This window comes from Lonchura striata, chromosome 5, assembly GCF_050655825.1.
Source record: "Lonchura striata isolate lonStrDom1 chromosome 5, ASM5065582v1, whole genome shotgun sequence".
NCBI classification, from domain to species: domain Eukaryota; kingdom Metazoa; phylum Chordata; class Aves; order Passeriformes; family Estrildidae; genus Lonchura; species Lonchura striata.
The window spans coordinates 29,376,703-29,390,232 of NC_140707.1; positions in this window are offsets into that span (position 1 = coordinate 29,376,703).

A 13,530-nucleotide genomic window follows, 5' to 3' on the forward strand; every position below is an offset into this window, starting at 1 on the left:
ACCAGATTTCTCCACTGACTTGATGTGGGAGGAGAAGGTGAATGACAATCACAGAAAGTGATGGGATGGATTTCACCCCCTCATTAGCTCCATCACCCCAATTACAAAGCTTGGGGAGGGTGTCAGCTGTCAGGCAGGGCTGCGGCTCTGCTGCCATACAGAGCAGGAGGGTGAAAACATTGACATTTCTGGCAGCCTTCCCAAAGGGAAACAGACAAAATGGCAGGAGATCAGGTGTGTGTCAGCATGGAGCCCAGTGGATATGAAAGGACATCCCTGTCAGTGCTTTTAACAGCAGGTTACAAGGGCTGAACAAGGCAATAAGACCTGGCCGACTGGGCACTGCCTTGGTGTAGCAATACCCATGAGAAAGGCAAATAGCAGCCTTGGCCAGTGGTGGGGCTTAGGGATAAGGCTATCAGAAATACTAAGCTGGGGTTGTTACCAGCATTCCTCCCATGGAGAAAAAGCCATTTCTGAACTTGCACATGATTTAGAAGCACTACCCTTTATCCTCAACCCATTTGGTCCTCACCTGAGACAGGAGTGAACTTCCAGCCCCCCTGTTCACCATCCCTTATCTCAGGCTTTAAGGCAGGCAGCCTATCTTGGGCCCCAGTAACCTGGGGAGATTCTCAGGCAATGGAAAAATCCCACTTGAGAGTGATTTCTCTCTCAGGTGACTGACTCAGCCCCTGGAGATGCCATCTTCCTGCTCCGCGTTGGCCGGAGCCAGCATGGCCAGGCATAGTCAAGTGCCTCATGTTAGATGGGAGAGGAGTCCTGCCTCCAGGCAGAATCGAAGGACGTGAGATACCAAAGTACTCCAGAGGGCCTGGGCCTCACTCTTGGCTAGGAGCCACCCCTGACCAGCCCCACACATTTTGTCCAGGCATTGGCAGCACTGGTGGACTGTGTGAGTGAGCTGGAGGGGCTGGAAGAGAGCTCAGCAAATATTGATTCAATTCTTCATTCAATGCATGTTCGAGTGACTGTTCCATCAATTCAGACTTGCATAATAATGTTAGCCAAAAAAATCAGGAACTTGGTACATCTTTCCTAGCAGATCTATTATTCTGAATCATTCCCTGAGGAACAACAATAAAATTATCGTGGCCTGATACACCAAAGCCAAAAATCCTAAAAGTTGAAAAGCCAAAGGTTTTGTTATCATTTTCCTCTGGACAAGAATACCTATGGGAATGTGCCAGAGAATCAGTTCCCCACCATCCCTGTACCTCAAATAAATAATATTATAAATGAAGAAGGGGAATAAAGTACAATTTAATAAATATATTTTGATAAGCACATTCAAAAATAATAATAATTAAAAAATAACATTTGCAAACCCCTTTTAGCACTTGGAGCAGCCAGAGCCAAGGAAAATGAAAAGATTAAGGAAGAATTTTGTGTTCACAGTGCCAGTGTGGGAACTGTACAGAGAGGGAACCATGATCCCCACCTTTCCACATATACACTGCACTCTTACAATAGACTTGACTTGAAGTTGTGTGCTTTCCACAGTCCAATAACACCTTTAACACACCTATGTCCATCTCTGCCCTCCCCTGTTCTCAAGTGACCATCTCTTCTATCCCATGCTTTTGGCTTAGCCTATGTATTCCTTGGAGAAAGTCCTCTGAGGTGTTATTCTCCCTCTCTCCTCATTCCCTCTGAAGGGTTCTCCTTTCCCATCAGATTTGTTTTTCCACATGGCCAGTGGGAACTGAAATGAAGGTAAACAGACATATTCATGTACATCTCCATCTCCATATCTATCTGTCTCACAGGTAAGATGCAACCCTGCTGAAAATAACAACTTTAACCATGGCAACGCACTCCAGCAACATAAATACAAAGGCACTGAGGCTGTAAAAAGGCTCAGGAGAAAAGGAAAAAAGAACAAAAGGAGGAGAGGGACTGGGTCCATTGAGGCCTGTTAAAGGCCAGGCAGCTGGATCCCTTGTTAAAGGTTGAGCAGCCAGTTAGTAGGTTGGTACCTCTTCTCCCTATTTTTCCTCCCTTTGTATTTACATCTCCTTTTGTACTTAACATCTTGCTATGTGGAGGTCTTATTCCATCACCTCTGCCCACACTGCGCTCGACTGACCTGGAGAGGAGCTTCCTTCCTTGTGCTCTGAGTTGTTACAAAGAAATGTTACAAGTGAAGATCTTGGCTCCCTGAAAAATCACAGTCCCGCATTACTGCATGGTCTGATGGAATAAACAGAGCCGTGGTGAGATGCCATTGTCTCAGCCCCACACTCCTCCTGTAAGAGAAGCTGCATGGTTCAAGCCATGAAATCAGCAGCCCTTTCTTGGGATACAGGGTACCTAAGCCCCCTCCATGCCCCCACCATCTTGCTGTGCTCCTAGGACAGCTTGGATGGTACCTGCTAGCTGGAGAAACCAAAGCACTGATTTACTCATGGAGAGGACAGAGACCATTGCTGGTATGGAACACAGGTCCCTCCAGCTGTACAGAAAGCACCTGCAATGCAATCAGGTCACTCCTGGCACACTCAAAGCCTTCAGTGAAGACTCTGGCACTGTTATGAGAGGCTCTGCATGGGCAAGGCCCTGTCCAGCAGAGCTTGCAGGCCAAAGGAGCAAAATCAATGGGAGGTGGAAGAAAGCATGATTTGTGAACAGCATTTTCCAAAGAGGATGAAGAGGAGTGGAAAGGTTAAGTGACTCCAGTGTCAGAACTGGTCACAGCCCCACTGCTGTTTCACCCTCCTGTAGCTACTAACACAGTTTATGACACAGCCAGGAACACAGGACTGGCACCTGGTCTGGTGGGAGGTAAATCTGGACAAAGCTGCAGCCTTTTCCTAGCCACAGCTGAAATGTTATAATTTTGGGGTGATTTTGGCTCTATGGTGACTTCAAACCTCCTTTTAAAGGGTGATGTGGATTGTTCTGGTTATTCTTGGTTAAAATCCAGCGAGCCTTTGCAGTCTGCAGAGTGAAGGAGATGATGATGACACTGTGCACGGTGACACTGGAGGTGACACCCATGGCTTAGGAAAGCTGTTCTGTGCAAATCATGGAGAGGAGCATCTTCCTGGGTAACTGGTTAGCAAAGCTGGTGCCAAAGGGATAAAGGGTTTTAGTGAAAGCACAGGAGAGACTAAATGGATTGGAGAGTAAAAATCCAATTAGGAGATCTAATGGGAGGGAGCCAAGCCTTGAAACAATAAAGATAATAGTTTTAGCTGCCAAAGAAAATATTAGAGTGAGAGCAGATTTGTGGTGGGACCAAGAGGAAGAAAAAACTGTAGGAAAAAAAAAAAAAAAAAAAAAAAAAAAAAAAAGTTATTATTCCTCAAGACAGATTCACATGACAAATTCATGTTACAGCCTCACCTACAGCAAAGTTCATCTCAGGACCCAAAATGTGCAGCTGGTTCTCACCTTTGCAATTGGCTGAATGCCTTCAAAGAAGTTTGAAGTTACAATTTGAGTCCATCATGGTCTTATCAGCATGAAATAGGCTGGGACTGAATTGACGACAGTGAGGTTTGGTTGCTATTATGCTTTTCTATATTATCATGTAAATATATTTTACCTGGGATAAAAGCAAAGGAAGGAGCTGGAACAGCCCTGAAAAATGCTCCCTTCAGGTCTCAGACAATGCCAGGCTCTCACCTTCAGTCCCTTACACACCATGGGTCTGTGCAGGAGAACCAAGCAGATTTCATGCTGAGAGGATGGATTTGCAGCCAGGAGAGAGACCCAACACTCATAAAAACACCCAGATGACACCTCTACCCTTCCAGGAGGGAAAGAGCCCTGGATCAAAAAAACCCCAACACAAACTCAGAGCTGGTTATGCGTGGTATGCACTGCCAATTACTTACGCAAACGGGATCACAGGAGCTGGCACAGCCTGTGGCCAAGAAACAGCAGCATCTGGAGAGAGCAAGGGCTGTGGGGCAGGCATGCCTGCCAAACCACTGTGCTGACCTGTGCCCCAAAAGGCACCTCTTTGAAGCCTCAAATCCAAAATGTAATAGGACAACACAGAGAAGGGGATGAAAGAGGATCAAAGTTCTGCAGGAGCCCTCCTGCAAGCAAGGACTTGTGCACACCAGGACTTCTCAGTCTGGAAAAGACATGGCTGGAGAGGTTATGGCAGAGGGCTACAAAGTCAGGCATGGCCCAAAAAAGGCTGACAGGGATTGGCCCGGCTGCTTCTTCCCAATGCAAAAACTGGGGCTAATTCAGAACATGTAGGTCCTTGTGTGGTGGGGGTCACACCTGGGGAACTCCTTGCCCAAGGATGCTGTCAGCTGTGAGTATTTGCATGAGATCAAGAGAAGATTAAACTAGTAGATGGAGAAAACATAATCTGGATTAATAAACACAGACAAATGCTGTTTACAAAGCTTGTGGGACTGTGCTCTTGACCTGTGTTAGTAGCAAATGGCGAGGGGCCATATGGGCCACACTCTGCCCATGTAAACCTCACTCCTGGAGGCAGTGACAAGGGGTGAGAATCGAGGGAGTGCTAATCAACATGTCCCTGGGAACACCTATTGCTCTCTGAAGCCTCAGGATGCTCAGCAATTCAGACCCTTGATCTGGCTTAGTGCAGGAGTTTCTACTTCCTCATAGCTAAACAGCCCCATGGATCACAGCCTTGTTCCAGGATCAGAGCTGTCCTACTGTTTATCAACAGGAAAGCAGAACACTGAGTGATTTCTCCCTGTAGTATGTGTCCTCAGCCTACATCAAAGAAACTCAGCCACAGCCTCAACCAATTTATTTCTAAAGTGTGACTTGTTATACTTAGAATAGAGGTCCTCCCACTGAAGAATCCCACCATGCCTTCAAAGAATCATCTCTCTCTCACACGGTTCAAGCTCCATCTTCAAGCTCATGTGATCCCACTCAGCCCATGGCCATGGCTGTGTTCCTCCACCACCAAAAGCACAGTGCTCACATCAGTCAGCATAAAGCCACCCACCTTCCTCCTCCCACCCGCTTGTCAGATGGGAACACACTCTTGCCAGCTCCCAGATGGGAAGAGGAAACCCTTGCCAGCCCCATGCCAACCCCAGGGCAGCAGGTCTCCCTGCCAACTTCAGGTGTGTTGAACCATGTTTGCCAGCTCAGACAACCACAGAGCTTTCATGTTTAATCAAGTGAAAGCTGCAAGGGCCTGGGGGCAGTAGATGTCTGGCTGTGGGTCAAGATGCCCATGTGCTCCTTGTCCTTCCCACATTATTTCTTCCTCAACCATCCCTATGACCTTCCTCTGAGTACACATGATGGGGATGTGGGATGTGTGTCAAACCAGAAGCTGCAGTCTGGCTTTTATGGCTTTGTGGGATCCCCAACGCCAAGAAGAGGTGCCAAACACCAGCCAAACCTGTGTTGGGTCTGTGTCTTGTGCCTGTTGCAAGCCACCTCATTCTGGCACAGAGGAGGACCTCATGGAGGCATCTGTTCAAGTTCTCAATAAGCCAAAAAATGCCAGTGTCTCTGCCTGAATTGTATTTTGTCAGCTCAAGGACCCCAATCCCAAAGCACAGCACTGCAGAAGCTGTGACAAACCTCCATCCCTGGACACAGCAGAGGAGAGCTCTTTGAACTGCTGGGAGCTGCTGCACTCCCCGTGCAGGATAGAAATCTTGTCTAAGCCAAATGTTAATGAGATGGCACAGGCTCTGGGCAGGCTTTGTGCTTTTTTTCCTCCTGGATTAAGCAGCGGCATGTGAGGATCATGGAGCTGAATGGCTGACTGCTGAAGGTTAACATCAGGTCAACAAGCCTTTTTTTCCTGCCTTTCAGTCCTGAGACTCCAAAGTGGGAGGGTTACCTAAAGCAAACATTTTTAAAGAGACAATTCTCCTTTCTTCCCTGTCTCTTTCTGTTTCAAGGAAACTGCCCTGAGTTTGAAAGACAGATTGGATGCTGCTTTTCAATGAGCATCCTTTTTCAGGATTGGAGCGGAACGGCAAGCTATGGCTCTTCTCCCATCTGAAGTCCACTGGTTTCCCTTTCCCAGGATGAGCTCACTCCTACACACCTGCAAGTGTCTGCAGGCACCTGAGCTGTGTGCAGAAAAGCAGGCTCCAGCTCCTGACTCTGCAGCTGATCTCCTGGGAGATGCCAGGCGTGTTGCTCACAGCCTGACTCAGCCACCCTTGGATTTCCTTGTATTGCAGAAGCGTAACTGAGGTCTTGGCTCTGGTGTCTCTTCTCCAAAGCCAAGGTTTTCACCCTCCCCTGATCATCCTCTGGTGTGTGCTGAGATAGTGACGTTCCCAAAGGAGCGGTGGTTTCTGTTTGATCATCTGGGTGGCACCACAACTCAAACACCACACGTGGCTTCTTTGCCCCCATCCTGCTGTGCAGAGGGCTGGAGGCTGCCCTGGCCTGCTCCCAAAACCACCCATTCTCATCAATGGCATTAAGGACAGCAGAGCAAAACACGGTACCTTAAGGATCTTTTTGCAAGGCAGAGTCGGATGACTCAACTATTACACACCTTTTGGAGCAGTGTTCCAGCAGCTGAACTGGATGGGGGGGCTCCAGTTTCTCTTGCAAAGAGAAGTGATTTGTTTTTTTATTCCTAAAGGGATCCACAGCTGGGTAGTGAGGGAAGTTCAGAACCATGGCTGTCCAAGCTAAACCCAGTCAAGTGTGTTATGGGGATGAGAAGGTTTCCCAATGCTTCCCACTACCTCTGCTATGGACACATCAATCCTGAGCAGCCAGAGAGTACTGAGTAGCTTGGAGAGGAGGAAGATGGGAAGAAACAGGAGGAAAAACAAGTCATAAACCACCACAGATGATTCTGTCACCACCTTCTGGCCACTGCTTCAAGCCTTGCTTCTATTCAGATGTTACATTGATTTAAAGCTGTTGGAATAATCAAAGTGGAACAACTTTCCAAGTAATTGTTTTTTCACATAGACACAGGCAGACACACCTACCCACCCACCCCCGTGTATATATATATATATATATATATATATATATATATATAGACACACACACACACCTGTAAAATTGAAGCATGATCCTTTACATTGCCATAGCTTATTCTTGCCTGGGAAGGAAGTACTAATACAGATTCTTAAAAGATGTGTTACCAAGAGTTGCACCCCTGAAAAGGCAAAACTATTTCACTTTCAAAACACCTACTACATTTCTTATGGGTCTTTACACCAATAAAAATGTTGCATGTCCTCTTTCTTTGCAATTAAGACTGCAAATCTAAATTAGTGGAACCACATTAAGTCTTTCTGTATACAGTCTCATCTTAATTCAGGTTAATTTATAATTATTTGAAAAAATCCTTAATTAAATTGAAGGGACTATTAGTCCATTATGTTCCAAATGACACTGTCAATACAGCTCTTAGTTGATTTTAAGTTGCCTGTCATAATTACACCAGAACAGAAGCATCTGAAAGTTTCTCTCTGGGCAGCCAAGGAGCCCTCAGGATCTGTCAAGGGACTTGGGGACAGTGATAACCCATCCAGGCCTTTTCTTTAAACCTGCTGCTGTGGACAGATGCAGAAAAATAGCCCTTTTGGGCTCTCTATCCTCCAGTCTCGGCATCTTCCCACCTCCCCAGCACCTGTTGACCTCTGATGGAGCTTAGGAAAGCTCACTTCCTAAAGGTGTGTAGGGAGGGAAAAAAAACCCAATGCAAAACAGAATTCAACAGAAATACAGGTGACATGACATGGGATAATAATTTGGGCAAGTGGAGGGCAGAGTGAATTGTTTTTTGCTGGAATAGTCCATTGGACAATAAGAATTTCTATAGAAAAGATGCTTTTGATAATAATCTGTGATATGGGTTAATAATGCCTTGTTGGACAGTTTAAAACAGGTCCCTTAAATGGTTATCTCTGCTCTGTGCTGGTAATACTTTTCAATAAAAGTAAGCAATGCTCAAAGAGAGCTACACAATCAAATGGGGAGTAAAGTGATGAGGTGTGCTGGTAAAGGAATTTGGATCGTATTGCCTAGGAAAGGGAGGGCTTTCAAAACAGAAAGGGCTGTGATGGACACCAGGGTTGGTGCAGACAGAATTAAAGCAATGCTCTGCAGTGGGGGCAAGGGCACTCTGGGCTAGGAGGGGGAAAACACCTCTATGTAGAAACCAGTGCCAGTGCTGCACTGGTGGTGAGAACTGGCAAGGAAAAACTGTCAGGAGAGCCAGGACAGGGCTGGGTAGCATGATGTCACCTCCCTATGCCCTTTCCCCTTGCTGCCTCCCAGCCCAACAAAACCTCATGTTTCATTTGACTCAGGCAAGGAAACAACACAGGGAATTAGCTGCCTGGTATCATGACAAGGCAGGTGAGAGCAAACAACAGCAAGGAGCTTATCATGAATTTATCTTTGTGTTTGAAGCTCATTGTTGCCAGCTGTGTTTCAGTCACTGACCATATGCTATGTATCATGGAGATGCTGCAGCCTGAAAAATTAGGGAACCAGGAACAGTGATGGTAGCTAGCTCTGAATATTTCCATTTAGATCATTATCCCTTAGCCTTGCATGGTGTTGCTAGCTGATGAAGGGATGGAGGCTTTTCCTAGAGCTTTCTTACCAGCGTGGAGATGAGACGACAAAATTATTCCATTCCCGCATGCCAAAGGCACAGACGATTACAATATTTCTTCTGACTCCTACTCATCCCGTTTCATAGAGATCAGATTAATCGTGGCACATGATCAAAGAGATTGAAATGAAGAAACTAAAAACCAAATGGCTGCAGTTACACTGCTGCAAAACCTGGGTGCAGATAAGGACTGTAATTTTGCTGCGCAATAGCCTGGGCTCATAGAAGTGAGGAACACAGTGCTAACCCCATGTGTTTTTATCCTAACAAATGCACAAATACCTTGCTGCCCTGTTTCAATGAGAATTCTGTTAGCACATTGCTAGCTTAAAAAAAATAAAAAATTACTGCCTTTCTGGAGAGTAAAAAGAAGGTGCGAGACCTGTGAAAATGAGCAGAGCTGCAAGGAGACTTTGCCATGCGGCAAATGCACGTGGTGGCTTCGAGCACTTGTGGACTGAAGCTCCTCACACAAAGCCCTACGTGTCTCCAGGTCACTGTGGGGTCACTGTGCAGTAGCACCTCCCCTGCACCTGAGCACCAGCATCACACCACGCACAAGCCCCTAAATGCACCACCCTTCTCCTGGACCAGAGCAGTTGCTTTAGTGAAGGATTACCTCCCTGCAAGGGAAACTTGGCAGTGTGGGACACGTGTATCCCACCCACTCCTCCTCCTTCTCTTTCTCCTCCTCCTCTCCTGCTCCTGGCACACCACCCACAGGCCCTGCTCTGGCCACCCCCAGCAGCTCCTCGGAGAGCTCCTCTGAAGCAGAGCCAGATGGAGCTGCCAGCTCTCCCTAGAGATGGCACAGGCTTTCCAAGCCGCCTCTTCCTGGGGCTGCCTACTCCTGTGTGGGAGGTGCAAGTGAGGCACGTGTTGCTTCCCCTGGTGTGCTTTCCTCCAGCGTGTCCCAGTGCCACCGGTGCCAGCACTGAGCCCTTTGCTTGGCGGTCCTGCACAGCTGCCAAGCATCAAAGCCAGCTCAGATAAGCACCACATCACCTCTTCCAAAGGCCCTCTGGGTGGGACACAATTCAAGGCATAGTATTGCAGCTGGTGACCCAAAAGCCAAGGGTTGCAATTTCTGTGGTCACCCTGATGTGTGAAAATTATCTGTATGCACAAAACCCCTGTCCATGGACCCTGACCTTGCCCACCACTGCTTTGAAGTGGTGCCAGCAGCAGAATTCACAGCCTGGGAAGTGAAATTCCTGGGAAGGCCAACCTTCTTGCACGCTCCCAATTTTTAATTGCACTTACAACTTTGGGAGGATCACAGGGAAGGTTATCCACCACTGCCCTTTAGAAAGACCTTCCCTAGACATCCTGTGGGATCTACTGCCTACAAGGACAGCTGGCAGGTAGCAGGGGAAGATGTCACCTGCTGTGATATGTATCAGACGTGCAGTTTGTACAGGTGAGAAAAGCCAAGACCACTGTGTGTGGGCTGATAGCTCTGGTAAATCCCATCCTTAGGCAAAATCCTGTCTTGAATTCCCAGCATTTTACTCTGTCAGTAAAGGCCAGCACACATAAGAAAGGAAGCACAGAAACCCTGCCTGCACTGCAGATTGCCAAATACGAATTCAGGTGCTGGCCACGCTGCAGACACTTGCCTCAGATTGCTGTATGGGGCTCTACCACAGTTTTGAGTCTGCTGCAACCAGAGGTATTGGGACTGCTGCCTTTGGAATATGGGAAGTGACCAATATGGGACTGCACAGGAACAAGCAGGCAGGTGTCAGATTTCCAGTGCTCGGGAAGCAGAATGCAGCCCTTTGTAGGCTGGATGACACCGCCCTACACAGACTTGTGTGTCTCTTGGTAGCATCGACAGGGATCGGGCTGTCTTCACACATTTCTGGGAATAGACATCTGTGCCAGAGAGGCACTTCTGGCCTGGGTAGCCTTGCTGACTGGGGAAGGACTGGAATGCTCAGGGATGCAGCATCTCCTTTGTGGGGAGCAGGCAGAAACACCTCATCCTGACTTTTTTCATGCTGGGCTTTCAGCAATCAGATAAACTGGAGGCAAAATTCTCTTGTAAAAGGACAAAAAACCCTTTCACATCCAAACTGGGAAGCCTGGGTGCTGCCCTAGCCCCAGAGCTCCTCCTTGGGAGCCACCATCACTCTTGCACAGGAGGAAGGATGGCAAACGGTTCATTTTAGTGATGTGGACTTGGTCCACCATCTGGGATGGTGGCATCTGCCACACCAGTCCTAAGGCCACCACCTTCTCCGGCAAGAGGGCTTAGGGGGTTCCTAAGGTCCGTCGTGACCAAGGGTGGTGGCTGTCACCTGCAGCAGACCCCATGAGTGACAACAGACACATGATAATAAAGCAAATAGACAAGAAAATCCCTTTCACCCCCTCTCCACTGGCCTTCACCCAGGATGCAGGGTGCAACCCTTCGCTGGCTCAGCTTTCTCCATGGTAACAGATGGATGTCACAGTCCCATCCCCCTTCATGATGCTGGGGCGGGCGGGTGGGAGACAGATGGCAATGGAGGGGAAAAGAGTCCAGATCCTCCTGAGTGGCAAAAATTGCAGGAATCCCTGATTGCTGGAGCCAAGACATTGACCCAGAGCCGTGGGAGGGAAGGAAGGTGGAGGCGCATGGCTCTGCTGAGCCTGGAATAGCAGAGCAGCTGTTAAGTTATCACTTGTAATTATTACAGCATATGGGAGGGAAAGAATAGCTCTCAAAGGGAGAAAAACAAATAAGGAAAAGGCGGGCTGCCACAGGGCTCAGCCACGGGAAGAGTGACACTCAGCACTGCGGCGGGTCCCCATCAGGTGGGCAAGGGCATTGGGGGACAGCTCTTCCTTTCCGCAGCCCCGGCAGGAATCTGGGTGCAAATATGTGCATCTGCAGTGCCAGGGGCTCACCCATCTCCCAGGGTGCCCACTGCCCACTCAGGAGCATGCGTATGCTGGGGAGAGGATAACAGTGATCAGGGTGTGACAGAGGGATGGAGCCTGGCATGCTCCCCCTGTCCCTTCTCCATGCACAATCCTACTGCTTGTTCCATAATTTGAAGGATGCAGGGCCATGCACAGCAAGTGATAATGCTGGAGCACAAAGTGCCCTAGTAAACTAAAAGGGAAAGCCTCAGAGACAAGCCCTGCATGGGAGAGCCTGCTCCTGGAAATACGAGGAGCAAGGAAGAGATGACATGCAGCAACATGAGGGAGAGTAGAGAAATTCGGGTAACAGTCTGTGAATAAGCAGCAGTGACAGTCTCTCTTAAATTCTACTCCACTTGCAAAATAAATATTGTATCTCCTCACAGCAGGTGTTATTCTGGGCTTTCAATGTTAGAAAGAAAAATGTCAATAAGTCCTTGGAAATGTGGAGCTATTAGCAGTTGCACCAGCTGCATCTCAGTACGGGGACAAGGAGTGTTGAGGGGATGCCACCCCTGCTTACAACCCTGGAAAAAGCTTGGGAGCTTAATGGAGGAAAATCTAACCATATATGCTGTGTATTAAATGCAAAGATTTAAGTTCGCTGATGAAATTCACAGCCACTGAGCTACAGATTTTTCTGAAAGCCAAAGAGCATTTTGAGCCTGTTTTGATGTTTACTTGTCCTGTGCAACAGGCATGTAGCCACAGAAGTGAGGCAAAATGTCAATTTGTCTTGTTAGTTCCTATACTCTGATGGCTTTTCCCTGGGCATCTGCTACTGGCTACAACTGGAAATGCAGGACCAGGGACAAAGGGTTAAGAGGTTAGAATGTACTTTAACAGAGAGATTTTTATATTCTCTTATACTCACTTCTCCCCTGCTTTTCAGGCATACTTATTTTTCTGGTACGGCCTTCTCCCTAGCAGCATCATTAATTTACTCAGAGCAGGTGAATTGGCACCTGCCTGCTCACTTCAGTGAACTCTAGCTCATCCCTGGGTCTCTCATCCCATGCCAACCAATGATCCCATTGTGAAGAGCTTGTGGCTCCAGTGAAAAGCACCAATATATGTCCGAGCAGGAGATGAGGAACCCTGGACACACTGGGCTGATGTGTCAGGACCAAACCACACCACTCCCAGACCTAAGCCAGGAGTTTGGAGCAGTGTCTCCCAGAGGTCAGCAGGACACAGATACAGATGGGTGCTGAGCCCCTGCTGCTCTCATGGGAGCCTGGGAGGTGCCCTTAAGCTCTGGTAGCCCACTTGGCCATGCAGCACAGGCAGCTGCTGAATGGAAATGCTTCAGCAAACAAAGCTGTGACAGAAGGAAATAGGAAACAGGAGATTGTTTCAAACTCTGTGATCCAGGAGTGAATTGCATGTGGCAGACAACAGCCCCAGCACCTGTAAAATAAACCAGCCAAACCCTGCCAGCACCCCAGGATCCTCGCCAAGACAGGCACTGTGCTTGCACATTGAAGGACCAGCTCTGCAGCCAGCACACATAAGCAAGCTAGCCTGGGTGAAAATCAGGGAGGCAACACCCGTTTGCACCAGATGAAAATCTGCCCTGATGCTTTATAAACCACTGGCCCTGCCAGAAGGGCTGACCCTGCCCCATGCACTCGTGCTGCTGCTCAAATGCTTGCCTGGGTGACACCTCTGTGGAGGGCAGAAAAGGGCTTCTGCTGCCTTCATCATGAGACTGAAATGCTGCTTGACTGCACATGTGGTGTGTGGCATGCCCCCACTGCACAGACACCTCAGAACAGAGGGAAACAGAAAAGCTGAGATTTGCAGAGCTGCTTGGGCCTTGTGTCCTCTGTCTGCAGTGACCTGGAGCAGGGAAGGGCAGTGACAGGGCAGATGGGGAATGTGCCTTGGGATAGGACACAGCTTGGGGCATCCCTGCCCATGGCATGGGGTTGGAATTAGGTGATCCTTAAAGTCCCTTCCAACACAAACCATTCTGTGAGCTAGAATGAAAGTATTCTCACAGTCTTTGTGCCAGAGACTCGCTG